General features: G+C 42.1%; 1 protein-coding gene across 4 annotated transcripts in view; it reads left to right on the forward strand.

Annotated features, from left to right (window-relative positions):
- PCDH11X (protocadherin 11 X-linked) overlaps positions 1-17,129 on the forward strand; it is a 742,005-nt gene that overhangs the window by 70,049 nt on the left and 654,827 nt on the right. Inside the window, exon 2 of one of the 4 annotated variants that reach the window (XM_082207174.1) lies at positions 10,026-10,118. The exons of the other annotated variants lie outside the window; for them this stretch is intronic. The gene's annotated coding sequence lies outside the window, so the exon portion shown is untranslated. The remainder of the gene's footprint in view (positions 1-10,025; positions 10,119-17,129) is intronic. 4 annotated transcript variants of the gene reach the window in all.

Below are 17,129 nucleotides of genomic sequence, written 5' to 3' on the forward strand. Positions count from 1 at the left end.
ATGCTTTTATCACTTTTTTATCCTCAAAATAAGGTGACATTTTTAATACTGTAAAGTATATGGTTAGCTGCTCCATTCAGCTGAAATATCTGAACCTATTTCCACTTCCATAGATTGATAGGACACAGCAGTACTTTGTAGTGTGTAGATTTACTTTAAGGATGTTGGGATAAGTTCCCATACTCTTTAATAGCATTCTATTTGTATTTCTTAAAAGAATTAAGAAAAGAATTAAGTGAAGTTCATTAAAAAAACAAAAACCCAACAACTACAAGACCCTAAATGCAGTATCGTCCTGACTTATTTCAAATATTGTCCTTTGAACCATGTGCACATATGTATGTGTGTGTGTATGTATCGGGAACCTTGTGAGGATGAACTTGGGCATCATGAGGGAAGCATGTAGCTATTGTGCAGGTGTCAGATCCTGCTTGGATGCCTGAGATTTCCTTGATTGTGTGCAGTTGGCTCAATTGCAAAAGTACTGCCTTGTCATTGTTTTTTGCAAGTCTGCAATAATATCTTTGTGTTTGTGATTTTAAATGTAAGTTGACTGGAGACCTTTTAGTTAACAAATTACTAAGAAATCTATAAACAGCAGCAGCAGCAGCAACAACAACAACAGATATTCAGTTTTGCACCATTGGTATTTTATTGCATCCTTCATATGGATTGTTACAATTCACCAATCATAATTGTAACAAGCAGCTATGGTCTCATTTTGGGAGTCTTCCCTCTATCAGTTGTCTTAAAAGTGGTGTTCTGCTATTTTGGGGAACAGAAGGGGAGGGTGCTATTCCAGAGTGAGAGCAACAGGTTGGTAAGAAGTAAGAACAGTTAGCTTTTAAATGTCTCTCAATGCAGAGTGGCCCGTGGGAGATGCAAGAATGGGATTATTTCTAATGGGTGTGGGTAGCCTCTTGAGGGATAGAAGTTTTTTTGCATGGTTTGAAAAGCTAACAAAGGGAGCTGTAATGTGTTGAAATTGCTAGGGCTAGGTTTTTTATTCTATTGTCTGGAAGCTTTTTTCCATGGGAAATATCTTACAGCTCTTTGAAAACTGAGCAATTATGCCTTGTGTCGTCTTTATCCTTTTGATACACAAAGGCACATCTTGCAGCCTCTATGAGTAGGGAAGTAGGCTGAGATGTTCCTTTCAGAAAGGTAATTTTCTTTTGCTGGTGGATTAGAAGTAACACTACCAGGTACTGTACTGGAGAGTCTATCCCACTCGCTCCAGACAAAGCGATTAAAAGTAATAAATCCAAGCCATAATGTTCAACTGTTGACTATTACAATTGCTTAAAGATAGGAAAATAGTTTTTATTCCATAAGGACCTTCTGTTTTAGTTCCTTGTAGGAATAGATTGATCAACCAACAGCCACTGGAATAATTTAGTTCCATTGTTATGAATTGGATCTGGGTAGTAACCACATTCCCAATGTCCCTATGCAGTGGCACAAGAGATCCTTAATGCGTCTGTTGACCCTTGTTCAAACAAAAATCAGAACCAGGGATAGCCCTTAAGATATTGGCTGAGGCTGATGGCAGTTGGGAGTCCATCAACATCAAGAACGTATCACATTGGCTGAACTATGGTTCAGGTGATTGGAAGTAAGTTGCAGTCAAACTATGAGCCATGTATTCTCCCATCTCTCCTTGCATGACAACAAGAAAAGTGAAAAGATCTGCTTTCCACTGCATTCCAGTCAGAGTTCCAAATTGTGCTGGAAATCTTAGAACTGTGGTTGTTCTAAGGTAAGTATGGGCAACCTGAGGCCAATTGGATCCCTCACCCTAATGTTATGTGGTTCCTTCCCCAATTTTCAAAATTGGTTTGCAAATGTCCACTCTTGCCAGAGGTTTGAACAGTTCTGTCCCTTCTTCAGCAGCTCACTCACTGGACGAGAAGGAAAAGGGAGAGAGAGAAGAGGTGATATCAGAAATAGAAAGAACAATGGAACAGGTGTTTGTACAAAGGGCTTCATCCATGCCAACAGTTGGCATGCAGCCATAGAAACAAAAGAAAAAGCCTCAGACGGAGGCAGCCCACTAGTCAATCCAGCTCTGTATCATCTACACAGACTGGCCGGTGGCTCTCCAGACAGGGGACATCTTAAGCCTTATTTGGAAATGCTAGGGATTGAACCTTGGGCCTTCTGCATGCAGAGCAGATGCTCTACCACTGATCTATGGTCCTGAGTAAACAATGTGGCACTTGAAAGGGAGAAAAAGAGATTACACAGATAATCAAATATAACATGAGGGGATGATGGTGTTAGCTAAGATCTTCTCATTTGAGCGTGGTGCAAATATGGGTCCAGAATTCTTGACTAATCAGGAAAGACCCATGGAGATGGTTTATTCTCTCAGTGCTTGTTTTGTCTTAATTTTTGGTACTTTGTCTCATTTGTCTGGCTCATAATGTTGGATTGAGTGACAAGTTCAGTGTGGAGTTGCAGGGAGGGAACCATGCACTGAACCATGCTATGAGGCTTCTTCATTCTTTCGTTCTCAGAAGTAACCTTTCCACTGGTTTTTCCAAGCAAGTTGCAGGGTGGAAGGCCAGCTGTGAAAGAAAGAAAGGTCCCTGTGATCAATCTTGCCCATGTGATTGCTTTGCTCCTGTTGCCCTTTCTCACCTGCCATTTGTATGAGATCACACCAGGATGAAGTAACCTTTACATAGGGGTCCTGTGATAAAATGGATAATGTGTTCAAGCTGGTATAGAATGCCCACTCAGATTTGAATCTTAGTGGGTGATCTTAGGTTAGACTGGAGAGTGAGTGATTCATCTCACAAGATGGATGTGTGGATACAGTGTGGTGTAGTGGTTAAAGTGCTTGACTAGGACCTGGGAGACCCAGGTTCAAATCACTATGGTACATCGGTACCTCGGTTTACGAACTTAATCCGTTCCGGAGGTCCATTCCAAAACCAAAGCATTCTTAAACCATGGTGCGTGCTTTCTCTAATGAGGCCTTCTGCTGCCGGTGTTTGGCTTCTGTTCGTCTTCTGGGGCAAAGTTCGCTAGCTGGAACACCTACTTCCAGTTTTGTGGAGTTTGTTGTCCAAAGTGTTTGTTAACAGGGTTGTTCGTAGACTGAGGTACCACTGTAAAGGTAAAGGTAAAGGTACCCCTGCCCGAACGGGCCAGTCTTGACAGACTCTGGGGTTTGTGCGCCCATCTCACATCTATTGGCCGGGGGCCAGCGCTGTCCGCAGACACTTCCGGGTCACGTGGCCAGCGTGACAACGCTGCTCTGGCGAGCCAGAGCCGCACACGGAACGCCGTTTACCTTCCCGCTGGTAAGCGGTACCTATTTATCTACTTGCCCCCGGGGGTGCTTTCGAACTGCTAGGTGGGCAGGCGCTGGGACCGAGCAGCGGGAGCGCACCCCGCCGCGGGGATTCGAACCGCCGACCTTTCGATCGCCAAGCCCTAGGCGCTGAGGCTTTAGCCCACAGCGCCACCCGCGTCCCCAGGTACCACTGTACACCCATGAAACTCACTGGGTGACCTTGGGCTTGTCACAGTCTCTCAGCCTATCCTTCTTCACAGAGTTGTTGTGAGGATAAAAATGGAGAGGAAGAGAACCATGTATGCTATCTTGTGCTCCTTTGAGGAAAGGTATGCTGGATATAAATGTAATAGTAAGTAAGTAAGTAAGTAAGTAAGTAAGTAAGCAAGTAAGTAAGTAAGTAAGTAAATAAATAAATACAGTAGGATAGTTACTATCCCGAACTCTTTGGAAATGGAATTTAATGAATTCTAAACATACTTACAAGCTCCAGAGCTCCAGATTTGCCTCTGCACCATTTCATTTACTCCAGTGCATAGCTAACTGTTGTACACAGTTACCTATTGTATTGCAAGTTGCTAGCTATTTCAGATGCTGTTTCCATTATTAGTTTTATAAAGTGAGCAGTGACTTGGGCCTAGTAATCACAGAGGGGGTATACTGTGTCTGTGAGGCTGCAGGGCATGGCTGAATGCTCCTCCATTTAAATGAAATCCCTCATATAGAAAACTAGTGTGCCAGTGAAGATGCAACCAGACCTCCCTCAGCTTTTAATGAAACATCAGGTTTGTTCACACATAAGATGGGTGCAAGCTGACTCTACACATGAAAGTGTGCACACTTGTTAATTTGTGCAGGCCAGCTACTGTGTACACCAGGCATAGGCAAACCTGCCCTCCAGATGTTTTGGGACTACAACATCCCAGGACCAGTGGTTAGGGATGATGGGAATTGTAATCTCAAAACATCTGGAGGGCTGAGTTTGACTATGCCTGGTGTACACAGTCTGTGTACATTCACTGAACCATTTAAGTATACATGCAGACAGGTTGTACACTCATTGAATGTAATGTGTGAACAGCCCTACCATGACCTTTGGTTGAGTGGATGTCATGCCTTCTTTTGAAATGCATGTACCGGTACATTGCTCTTCTGTGCTGCAGTTTTATTTTTCGCTTGGAGGTTTTTAATGTTATCTATCTATCATCTATCTTTCTATATCTATTGTCTATCTATTTATCATCTATCTATCTAGTTTTGACATTTTTGCGATCCCTGGGTGACAGGTGGTCTAGAAATGTTATGTGCATGCGTGTACTCATGCACACACGTATATACAGCTCTTTATTGTTTACATTACATTCCTTACTTGACCAAATGCCACCATGTTCACATGCCCCTGTAGCATCAGCAAATATTATTTAGTCGCCTAGCTGACATGGTAACAAAATAATGAGGGAAACATTTCAGAGGGGTAAAATATATATTATAATAGCCTGCTAGACTAGCAATGCAGAGTACGCACTATTTATTCTCCAGTGTTATTTTTATGCTCATTTGATTTAATGTCAAATTAAATGTAACCAAGGGCATTGGCAGAATACTTTGAACAAGGGAAAGAGAGGGAGAAAGTGAGTGCCATTCATTATCCCCAGGCTGTGGAATTGAACAATTAGTACTCAGATTCCATAACAGTGATGTGAAAGCTTTATTATTATTATTTTCGTAAACAAAATAATCTAAAGGCATTAATTTTGTTGACTTTACCGTTGTATTTAAGTTGTCGTTTATTATTTGCTGAGTGCTCTTGTCATTCTTTACACAATGAAAGCAAGAAAGCAGGATCACAGTGGCTCCCTACAGGCGTTTGGAATTGGGAGGGGTATTAGAAAGACTGGATTATTTTCGTTCCCTTTGTGTGTTTAGCTATAGAAATTGCAAGTTGCTCGTGTAACCAGTGAACCCATGAATGCCAGAATATAACCCTCAACCCAGCTCCTAATCAGCTGCACCAGCATCAATACAGCTTGGCACACTGAAATGAAAACTGGTAGGTCTCTGCTAAGCACTTACTTGCTGTTGCTGCAAGTCTTTGAATCAAGCTTTAATATTCTAAGATGATTCTAATAATCCAGGGCAGAAGCTTTTTAATGACCTTAATGACCTGCTGTTGAGCTCGGCCACATTTCAGGAACCCTCCCCCTGGGAACAAAACAAATCATTACACATTGGATTTGTTTTCCCAGTGGCCATTTTGCCACGTCCACAAACCTCCTAAAAATCTTGCATTTTATTTTATTTTTTTAAAAAAATCTTGACTCAACTGCCTTGCTTAGAAAGCAATTATAGCATAAGTGTGTGTCCCCACTCTGTACAGCTACAGGAACAGAACATTAAAGGCCAATTTAGAATTATATCAGGAAGTTGCCTATATGTTGCTTAAGCCTGTGAGTACATTCCTGTAGCTATTTTATTATATACAGACATAGGGTAAAACATAGGATACTTCAGTTTATTATGTTATTTCACTTCAATACTTTCTCAGTTGTTGCACAACTGTTGCCGTTTAATATTTTGGTTCTTAACTTAATACTTTGGTTCTTAACAAGGTGGTACTTCCTGTCAGTTACGCATCCCTTAGACAGCCCCACTCCTGGGGTACTCCAAGTAATAGACCCAAGGGTTCACTGGTTTGGGAGTCTTCTCTTTCTAGAAGAATCTCTTCCCTCCTGACTGGAATGAGACCTGAGTAGACTGTCTCTTTACAGCTTCTACTTCTCCTGTCTCAGCCTCAGCCTCCCAGGTAATTCCTGGCCTAATTACTCTTACAGGACACCACACACTGTCCTTCACACTCAGCTCAGAGTCTCTTTTCTCTAGCTTTCTTTCTTTCTTTCTTTCTTTCTTTCTTTCTTTCTTTCTTTCTTTCTTAAAAAAGGTAAAGGGACCCTGACCATTAGGTCCAGTCGTGACCAACTCTGGGGTTGCGGCACTCATCTCGCTTTATTGGCCAAGGGGACCGGCGTACAGCCTCCGGGTCATGTGGCCAGCATGACTAAGCTGCTTCTGGTGAACCAGAGCAGCGCATGGAAACGCCGTTTACCTTCCCGCTGGAGCGGTACCTATTTATCTACTTGCACTTTGACGTGCTTTCGCACTGCTAGGTTGGCAGGAGTAGGAACCGAGCAATGAGAGCTCACCCCGTCATGGGGATTCGAACCGCCGACCTTCTGATTGGCAAGTCCTAGGCTCTGTGGTTTAACCCATAGCACCACCTGTGTCCCCTCTTTCTTTCTTTCTTTCTTTCTTTCTTTCTTTCTTTCTTTCTTTCTTTCTTTCTTTCTTTCTCATGGGAGCCAAATGCAGGCATCCAGGCCTCTCTTCCCATGGCCCTGGACACCAACCCTGCCTGTGCTCTCTTTCCCTGGACTATTTCCCCCAAAGGCCCCACTATCTTCTCTCCTTGTGTGCTTTTGCCTGACTTTAATGTTTCCTTAAACTGTGCTTCTTGCTTGCCTGGATTAGGGAGTTGTGGGTGGGTGTAGCAACCTGACTCTGGTGTTGCTCTACCATACAAAGGTAGAGAAGCATGTACAGTGGTACCTTGGTTTATGAACTTATCCATTCCGGAAGTCTGTTCTGAAACCGAAACCATTATTAAACTGAGGCGTGCTTTCCCTAATGAGGCTTCCCGCCGTCGGTGCCCTTCCACCATTCAGATTCCATTCTTAGACTGAGGTAAAGTTTGCAAACTGGGACACTACTTCCTGTTTTGTGGAGTTTGTAAACCAAATTGTTCATAAACAGGGCTGTTCTCAAACTGAGGTACTACTGTATCATGCTGGCCCCACCCACTTTTTGCCTCTTGCCCCTTCCCTGCCTGACATCCAACCCATGGAAAGCTGAGAGATACAAACAGCTGAGCTAAATGAACAGCTTATTATAAGAAGCGCTGGAGCTTGTCTTTCTTCTGTTCCCCTGGGAGGTTGCCTATGAGGGAATGTTGCCCTAAACAAAGTGGTCCGCCCTCACCAGCCCCTTGCACAAGACAAGCATTGAATTGCAAAAAATAAAGAAGGGAATAACAGCAAACATCCTATTTAAAACATGAAGCAATGCAACCAAAGAGTTAAATGTAATAAGTGTAAATACTTCAACATATTGACTACTATTGCTTTATAGCAACTCCCACCCACCCCCACAACCCCACTTTCTCTGTTTAAAGAAATCACAAATATATTCAACACTAAGAACTGCAAGGAAAATGTTTGGAGGAAATGACTCCCTTTTCCTTTGGGCTTGATGTTTGAATTGTCCTTTGATGAAAGTACAAGTCTCTTCTTCTTCTTCTTCTTCTTCTTCTTCTTCTTCTTCTTCTTTGCTCTCTTGTGCTCTAAATGGTGAACTTACAGGTTTTCTTTTAACATTCAAAGAGCACTTTATTCCATTTTCCTAACATTCCCTTAGCTGATCATTTCTGTTTTATGTGACCCCCCCCTCAATGTAAGAGCCCTTTCTGGAAATCTGTTGGAACTTAGTGGATGTTTAGTGCTTGTTTCCTTGTTAATTGCTTTGCGGGGTGGGGGAAACAGTTTGCAGCCCTGTGAACCTGGGGAAATAGTTCCAGTTTCGTGCTGTAAATTTACAGCTGTTTTCAGGGTTCGTGACGTATGATGAAATTTGGAGTGGCATAGCTCCTGCATGGGTGAATCATGAGGGAACAGAAGCACTTGTGTGCATAAAGGATGGTGACAGGTCCAATGATATCCTTTGTTGTGCCACACCACACCGATTGGCATGAATGAAATTTAGCATGACGTGGTGGTATATCAATCTAAAGCCACAGTTATAACCAATAAAACTAATGCACTAATCCTCATGTCTGGGTGTACTCTATTCCTTAAAGGCCTTCTCAGCCCTGCTGGAACACCACCTCTCTTCGTTGGCCTGACTGGACCACTGGAATCTTAGCAGCATAGGAAGCTGTCTTGTATTTGATCAGACCATTGCAGCAGCTAGGTCAGTACTGTCTGCACAGACTGTCAGCAGCAACGTTCCCAGTCCTGGTGAAACATGCTAGGGATTGAGTTTGGGACCTTCTGCCTGTAAGTCAGATGTCCAACCACCAAGATACAGTTATATGGCACAACCACACTAGGAATAATGTGCAGTGCTCTGGTTGCTGAACCTCAAAGATGTTTTAGAAAGGAAAACAGTTCACAACAGGAGGAGCAAAATTATGAATGGAATAGAGCAAACTCCCATATAATGGAAAAGTATAAACATTTGGGTTTTTGTTACAGATATGCATGTTGCTCAGTATCTTTACATTCTTATTTTGCATCTATGTATTGGCAAGGGATTATATTTTCCAGGTTTTGTTTTTTTTAACAGCTGGAGAACCACTACAAAATATGATGGTAGGCTTTCTTTTTTTGTCTTTTTTTGCATATGGCAGTTCTCTTCTGCAATGCACTCCCAACAATTCAATTGTGAATTTTTTATTTATATATAGATAGATAAACAGATAGATAGATAGATAGATAGATAGATAGATATAGATATAGATGATATAGATGATATAGATATAGATGATATAGATATAGATATAAAAGTAAAGGGACCCCAGACCATTTGGTCCAGCCGTGACCGACTCTGGGGTTGCGGCACTCATCTCGCTTTACTGGCCGAGGGAGCCGGCGTACAGCTTCCGGGTCATGTGGCCAGCATGACTAAGCCACTTCTGGCAAACCAGAGCAGCGCACAGAAATGCCGTTTACCTTCCCGCTGGAGCGTTACCTATTTATCTACTTGCATTTTGACGTGCTTTCAAACTGCTAGGTTGGCAGGAGCAGGGACCGAGCAACGGGAGCTCACCCCGTCACAGGGATTCGAACCGCTGACCTTCAGATCATCAAGCCTTAGGTCTGTGGTTTAACTCACAGCACCACCCGCGAACCATATTTATATATATATAATCTTGTTCCATTGGTTTTTATATTGGTAAACTACTTAGAAGCCTATTTTGGCATTAAGTGTTACATAAATAACAATGGCCATAACAACAACAGTAATTATATGGGGCCACAATTGAATTCTGAACTCTCATTTAGAGTACATAATCTCTTTGCATGCATGAGATTCCTCCTCTTAGGGTCTGTTCCTATTTCCATTTTATTGAAATTATTCTGTGCCACATCCATAGTGTATTCATTCTCTTGGCGAGAGAATATTTCAAATATTTCAAAGCTCCAGAAATTACAAGGCTTGAGGGAATTGTGGGGTAAATGAGGTAGGACTCCATGTGGAAGGGAAGTGGCCCTGCCACTATGGTTTGCCAACAAGCATTAGAAACTGGATTTGCAATTTTGAGGCCATGTTTTGTAATAATTCAGGCTCTTGTTCTTAGCTTGAGGAGGGAAGAAAGAATAAAAAATGTGAAGTACAGGAAATTGCATGAGTATAAGGCAGTTTGGGAGACAATGAAAATCCCATTTCAGAAGAGATTTCGTTTCCCATGGTTACTTTAACAAATGGACTACACCGGTTTGCAGTTTTGTTAATGGTATTTTTCTTATTTCTGTTAAGGCAAGTTATCCCCCCCTTTTTTTAAAAAAAGGCAGCTTCTGGAGGTGGTCAACGAAAGCAATCATTGCTATGGCCTCAAATCCTCTGGATAATCAGCAACAGGATTCACAGTTTGCTCGCTTCGTCTTGGCAGGAGATGTGTTCCAGGAACCTTTGGATCAACATGTAGGACCAGCTCCTTGCTTAGAACCAACTCCCTGCAGAGTTCATGACCCAGAGCTGGAAGGTATTGCAGATCTGCAAGCTGAAATTCAACAGATTACACTAGAACTTCAAACTCTGTTTGTGGCAAAAGATAGAGGAAACATCCTTTCTTCCTACCACCTGACACATAAATGCCAGGTTCTGACCATGATGAACAGCCACCTAGAGGAAGTTCTGAAAAGGACAATTTATCTTAGGCAGGGGATACGGTTGGTCTGTGTGACACACAAAAATTCAGTTGATGAGGACTTCCACAAATATGCAGACAAATTTTTGGTGTTGGCAGCAGCTTTCACTGAGAAATTAGAAAGCTATCTAAGTCTTATTCCTCAAAACTGTCCAGGTAACATGAAGAGTGCACTAGCCAAAATTAAATCATTGATGACGAAGGGAGAAGAGCTGTCAGGAAAAATTCAGGAATTGAGAGAGGATGTTGAACTCCCAGAAGAATAACTGTGCAATACTTCATCGCTAACCCTAGGGATTATTTAGCAATTTTGTGGGTTCTAGTAGGTGGTCAGAAACTATAAATGAAGACCACAGTGCTCTGATCATTGATGATTATTATTTATCTATTTAATAATATATATATATTAATTTCAGAAGCAATACGTAAGCTGCATGGCTGTGTTTTATTTATTTTACTATAGATTAGAAACAACAGCTATAGGTGGTTAACAACACTGGTCCTACTCAGAATAGATCCATTGAAATTAATGGATATGCTTGATCAGTTAAGTCCCTCAATTTCAATGGGTCCAGCCTGAGTAAAACTTTGCTTAATGCCACCCTTTGTTTTTTATGCAGTGGGACAACTTTCTTAAACCATATAATCCTCCACTGCTCTGCTGCTAATAATAATACCTTCAAAAAGTCTGTTTGCATGTTTTGTTCTGAATTCCAGGAGTGATTTAATAACCAGTCCCTCTTCCCAAGGAACTCTAGGAAATGCAGCTCTGTGTGGAGAAGAGGGGTCTCCTAAGAACTCTGTTAAGGGTGGTGAGAGTTGTTAGGAAGACTCCTCTCTTCTCCACACAGAGATACAGTTCCGCAGATTCTCTGGGACTATTAAAAGTCGTATAATATTGCTTTAAGTGTGTGATGCAGATGTGCTTACCAAGTATAGGTAAACATTCCTAATTGTTATAGATACCCCACTTTATTTTCAGCCCAGTGTAGACTGCAGGGTTTCAAGGGGCAACCAAATTATGGCTGCACTTTGTGAAGCATGGCAAGAGGAGTGTTGTACCATAAGGAGGATTTACAAGGGAGGATAGCTGAACTACATGCAGACTTAAGGGCATCTTTGCATTTAATCTCCATGCATTTAATAGCGGTCACGGAAGGTGATTGTATATGCTGCCAACAAGGCAGGATAGGGTTAAATCCCCCTCTTGCCCAATTTACTTCATTCCCAGTAATGATCATTCTCCCCAGTGGCTGCTCTTTGTTTTATTTTATTTTTTGGAAGCTTGCATGTTAAATGCAAAGGCACATTGAATATCACGTCTGGTGTATCTCTCTGGGTAGACATGTTCAGATGCTTTTTCACAAGGTACGATTTGCAATAAACCTGCTTTGTAGCTATGTGTAGGGCCTTCAACAATTTTCTCCTCATCTGAGAGAGAGAGAGAGAAAGAGAGAGAGAGAAGAGGAGGGGGGAGGGAACCAATCAAGAGTCCCCCCTCTCATTCCTCAAAGCAAAACACACATTTGAAAACTCTTTTTTAAAAAAAAAAAAACATTAAGCTGTATAGACAATTCCAGGGTAAGTAAATGGCAAAACATTTTGTGCTCCTAACTGAAGGGTCCCGCGGGGGCTGTGCGACTGTTAAATTGTTCTGTTTGACTATTTCCACACTCTGCAAAGTTTTTGTTGGAGGAAATAGATGGCATGTGTGACATTTTACTTTCTGGAAAAAGGCTCAAAGGGAAGAACGTAAAAGGAGGAGGGGGTTTCTATCAGAGAACTCTTGAAACGCTCTCCTTCTGAACACCTGGGGAGTGCCACCCCTCCCCATTCATTAGTTTAAAATTCATTTAATATATACACACTGCATTTTCCCTACAGCGGGACTTAAGGCAGTTTGCAAAAATAAAAATACAGAAAGCTTAAAAGATAATAGTTAAAAGGGAATTAAATTATAATAGAATAAAAACAATATAAAAACGATTTTGTTAAAGCACAAATAGTGTGGTACTGTTTTTACTGTGAAAAGCCATTTCCATAAAAAGCAATCAGTTCTCAAAAGCCTGTCAAAGTAAAACAGTCTTCCCCTGCTCGCAGAAGGACAAGGAGCCTCTCTTAAGGGAAATTCCAAAATCTTGGAGCAGCCACCAAGAAGACCCTGTCCTGTGCCCTCACCAAATGTTCCTTTGAGAGTTATGTGAGTGAGAAAGGGGCCTCCCCAGAAGATCCCAGAGCCCAGGCAGGTTCATATTGGAGAATATAGTCGTTCAGATAGTCTAGATCTAAGCCTCTTAGGCCTCATAGCCAACACTTTGAATTGTGCCTTGAAACAGACTAGTAACTAGTCTGTTGTAGCAGTTTTGAGCACTTTTCAAATGAAGCTCCACATAGAGCCAGTTGTAACCAAGGTGTGTATTGCTGTTGGCAGATCAGACATCTCTAGGAATGGGGACAACTGGCACACTAGCTTTAACTGTACAGTTTTAACCCTCGGCACTGCAGAAACCTGGGTATCAAGGCTCAGAACTGAATCCAGGAGCACATGCTCTGTGTTCACGGGGAGGGTTACCCCATCCAGTTTCAATTTGTTCACCCTTGTCTAGTCCATTACTGATGTCAGACACTGGTTTAGAACAAAGACAGCTTCCTTGGATTTAAGTGGAAAGGACTAATAGAGCTGGCTGTCATCAGCACACTGGTGACACCAAACCCCAAAACTCTGAGCAACTCCTCCAAGCAGTTTCATGTAAATGTTAAATAGCATGAGGGACAGAGTGGATCCCTGGATGAGCCCATAGGCCAATGATCAAGGTGTTGAACAGGAGTCCCCCAGCACTACCAGGAAGGAATGGAGATGCTATTAAAACTGTGCCTCCCAAGTCCCATTCCAGCAAGGGCCCCCAGAAGGATACTATAGTTGATGGTATCAGAAATTGTTGAAAGGTCCAGCAGAACCATCAGGGACACATTCCCATTGTACAATTCCTCCTAATGTATGTCATCCAAATGTGACTCTGTCCCATAACCAGGGCCAAAAATCAAATGGAAATGCATCTAGATAATCTTTCTCTTCCAGGAACCTCTGGAACTAAGATGCTACCACATGCTCCAGTACTTTGCCCGGCAACGGGAAATTGGAAACTGGCCAAAATTTATCCAGGGAGGGCTTTTTCAGTTGAGATATTATGACTGCTTGTTTTAGGTATGCTGTATTCCTGCCTTGCTTTTTCCCTTTACCACTTGGTCTGTCCCCTACTGGCCTTTTTAATGAGTTAGGAAGGGCAAGAAACTAGCACATGTGGTAGCTCTCACATTTTCAAGGATGCTGTCCACATTCTCAGGCTGCACAAATTGAAAAGTATCAATTATCATTGAAGAAGCAGGGACCAAAGTTATATCCACTAGACCAGTGTCAACTGTAACATCCAAGTTGGAACAGATCTGAGTGATTTTGTCAGCAAAGTACTGAGCAAATTGTTCACAGCGGGCCATCGAGTAGTCTAAAATCTCCTCACGTGGGTAAGGTTGTAAAAGGAACAGCTCTGCTGGATGCAATAGAAGCAGAGAAAAATAGCTTTTTCACTGCTTACGCTGCCACAGAGTAGGTCTTCAAGTAGACTCCAGCTTGTATTCGGTTGGACTTCTTCCAAGTTTTCCATCAATTTTGATCTGGTCACCATCTCATTTATTTCATCACCACCAGTTCCCTAGAAAACCAGGGGGCTGGCTTGGCTCCATTCTGTGAGAGGAGATGCCCAGGAGTGATTGTGTCCACTGTCCTGGTCATTTCTGTAGTCCAGAGATCCACTAGGACGTCAGTAGAATCACTTGCTGAAGCAACATGAAACTCTCCAAGAGCAGTCAGAAAATCATCTGGATCCATCAGCCTCCTGGGGTATACTGTTTTATACAGCTGCCCACCCCTGCAGAAGCTCTGTGTTCCAGGAAATCTAAACCCCACCACCTGAGCTTGACAATGGAACTGTAGAAAGTTCATCCACTCTTTAAGATCACCAATCCAGTCCAGAAAACTTAAGTCCAGAGCTCTGTTTTCTTAAGGAACATCCAGATGAGGGGAGAAAAGGCCCACCCATTTGCCCTATGGCACAGAGCAACTTTATGGTTATGCTAATCATGGTGCTTAAGTGTCCAGCTGTGAGGCCATTGTCTTACAGTTGCCCAGACAAAAAGACTTATTTGACAAGCTTGCTGTTATATCTTCTGCTCTCACAGATACAGGAACTCAATAATTGGGACTCAGGGCATCATGCAGGCTGATTCCCCAAACTTACAACTGTACAGTATAGTGTAAATAGACAGCTGTGCAAGCCTTTGGGAAGCAAAGATGCAAGAGGGCTTCAGAGGTGGGAGGGAAGGAAAGAGGGACAGAGACCAGTGTTGCTCGCGGCACCCCTGACCATCATTCAAGGCACCCCAGGGTGCCACAGCACACTGGCTGAAAACCACTGGTCAATAATGTTTCTAGTTGTTGTTCATCAACCTATGGAAAGCCCAATATTTCCCACCCCTCCTTTAAAGCCTTGGTATTCAGGTACCTCCTATTGGTCTCTTTTCAAACCAGTTGTCCTAAGATAATTGTTTGGGGCTCGTTGAAGCTCAGTGGTAGTCTTTTCAGTAGTGACTTCTTGCCTTTCGAAACCCCTTCCCAGGGAATCTTGCCTGATGCCTATATTGATGAAAACCCCACCTCCCACTCTAGCTCTTTAGTAACCTGCAGCTTTTTGAACCTCTGCAACACTGAGGCCAAGTTACTGCATCTGCTTTAGCCACAATTCATCATACAATAAATCTCATGTAAATTTCATTTCTTGTACATCTTAGTTACATGCTATGTTTTCTTTCATTTGCTGCCCTGAGGACATTTCCCTTTCTTTTGCTGAAGGTGTGAGATACAAATTTAGTAAATAAATAGCATAACATAAATTTTAAATAATATAATAATACGAACAGTAATCCTGCAGGAGGCAGCATCTGGCGTGCCCTGAATAACATGGTAAACTAGAAGGCAAGAGGATTAGTTGCGGAATGATAGAATTAAGCCTGTGTAGTGCTTGCATCTTCTTTGTGGCTGAGTCTACGTAAGGCATTGTAAAGTTGAGCCCTTAATTCACCATCTCACGGAAACAAGAACAAGGGCAGGAAATGGCACATGCTGTGTGTTCTCATTTTGCAATGGCCTTAAGACGACTTGAGCAAGAAACCAATATTAAAATACATTTCCCCTCCCTAACAGTATTACAACTGTAATCTCGCAATCCTATTTTAAGGGGAAACATTTGCCATTTGTGTACATTGGAAGGCAAAGCTGTGTTCAGCTTAGGCTCAGCAATTGTCCTTCGTCCTTCATTTCCACCCCGACCACCCCTGGCTTGCCTGTGCTGTGCTTTTCAGTCTTGCATCTCCTTTTGACAACCTGTTTCACAAATATATAAATGTAATTGAACCGATCCTGCAAAGGTACACAGAAGGATGTATGTCATTTATTCTAGCAGATTCTGGAAATAGATGTTGTAATTTAAAGGAGAGTCTCTCTCTCTCTCTCTCTCTCTCTCTCTCTCTCTCTCTCTCTCGGATGTACCAGGCAAACTTCTTAAAGTTGTGATTAGAAGTCTGGAAATTGAAATCTAACATGTGAATGCTAAGACTCAGTCCCCAGAGAACAAATACCTTATCCTTTTCCTTGCTGTGAATAATAGCAAGAAAGAGAGATTGGTGGGGGGGGGAGACAGAGAGAAAGAGAGAGAGAGAAACAAAGACAAAAAGAGAATGAAACAACTTTATGCGACTGAGCTGGAATTACAAATATCAAAATGAATTTATTATTGCTTTCCATTTTGAATGACTTTGAGCAAACTTCCCTTCTACCTGCTGGACCAAAATTATATTTGTTTTAAAAATCCACACCAACTCAAAGCAACTCAAAATATGGGTGGGAGAGATCTGCCAGCATGCAGTTTTACTATAATTATAAAACAGTCCTGTCCCCCCACTTGTCTTCCCTTGTTTAGAATTGCTTCTGATATTTCTTTTATATCTACATTTTATTTGTTTATATGTCTTTCATAATTACAGTGCACTATGCATTTGCTAGAAAATGTGCCAGTGTTTTAAAGGGGTAATTGGAGAAGGGCTGTAGCTCAGAGAACATGCCTTGCATGCAGAAGGTTCCAGGTTCAATCCCCAGCATCTCCAGGTAGGGAACATATTGAGGCTTATCTGAAACCCTGGAGAGCTGCTGTTGAGCAGTGCACACAATACAGAGCTAGCTGGATCAGTGTTCTGGTTCATTATAAGGCAGTTTCCAGTATTCTTTTAATGAAATGATAAGTATACATTGGTAAAGCAAAATGAAGGACATCACCCCCTTTTTTTATATGAAAGGCAAGAGAACATGTTAATGGAGGGATGTAGGAGGCAGAAGAATAGCAGAGTGGTGGACTAGTCCAAGATAAATTAATAATCTTGGGCAGATTAAACAAAATACCAGTTCACATGCATATCCCACTGGGCAGAAGCCATCCCCATTAGGTTCTTCTAACATGATGAATGATCCTGTGAAAGCTGTGATTTGCATATTAGTTTTGGAACCCATGTGATAAGCAAGCAAGAGTTGGGACTCCTTACCAAATAAATTTTGCTCCATCGCTTGCACCAGTATCCCAGTAAGGCTGTGATGTTCTCCTTGAACAACACAGTCTGGGTATACTATCCCTCGTTGTGTTTTTTTCTGGTGCCAAGCTGCACTGCTCCATTACTTTAATTGCTATTGGTAAGTGCTGTTTTTAACACCGATCTGTGCCATTTTGCTGCATTATGGACTAT

Source organism: Podarcis vaucheri (genome assembly GCF_965113315.1).
Source record: "Podarcis vaucheri genome assembly, chromosome: Z".
In the NCBI taxonomy this organism is placed as follows: Eukaryota; Metazoa; Chordata; class Lepidosauria; order Squamata; family Lacertidae; genus Podarcis; species Podarcis vaucheri.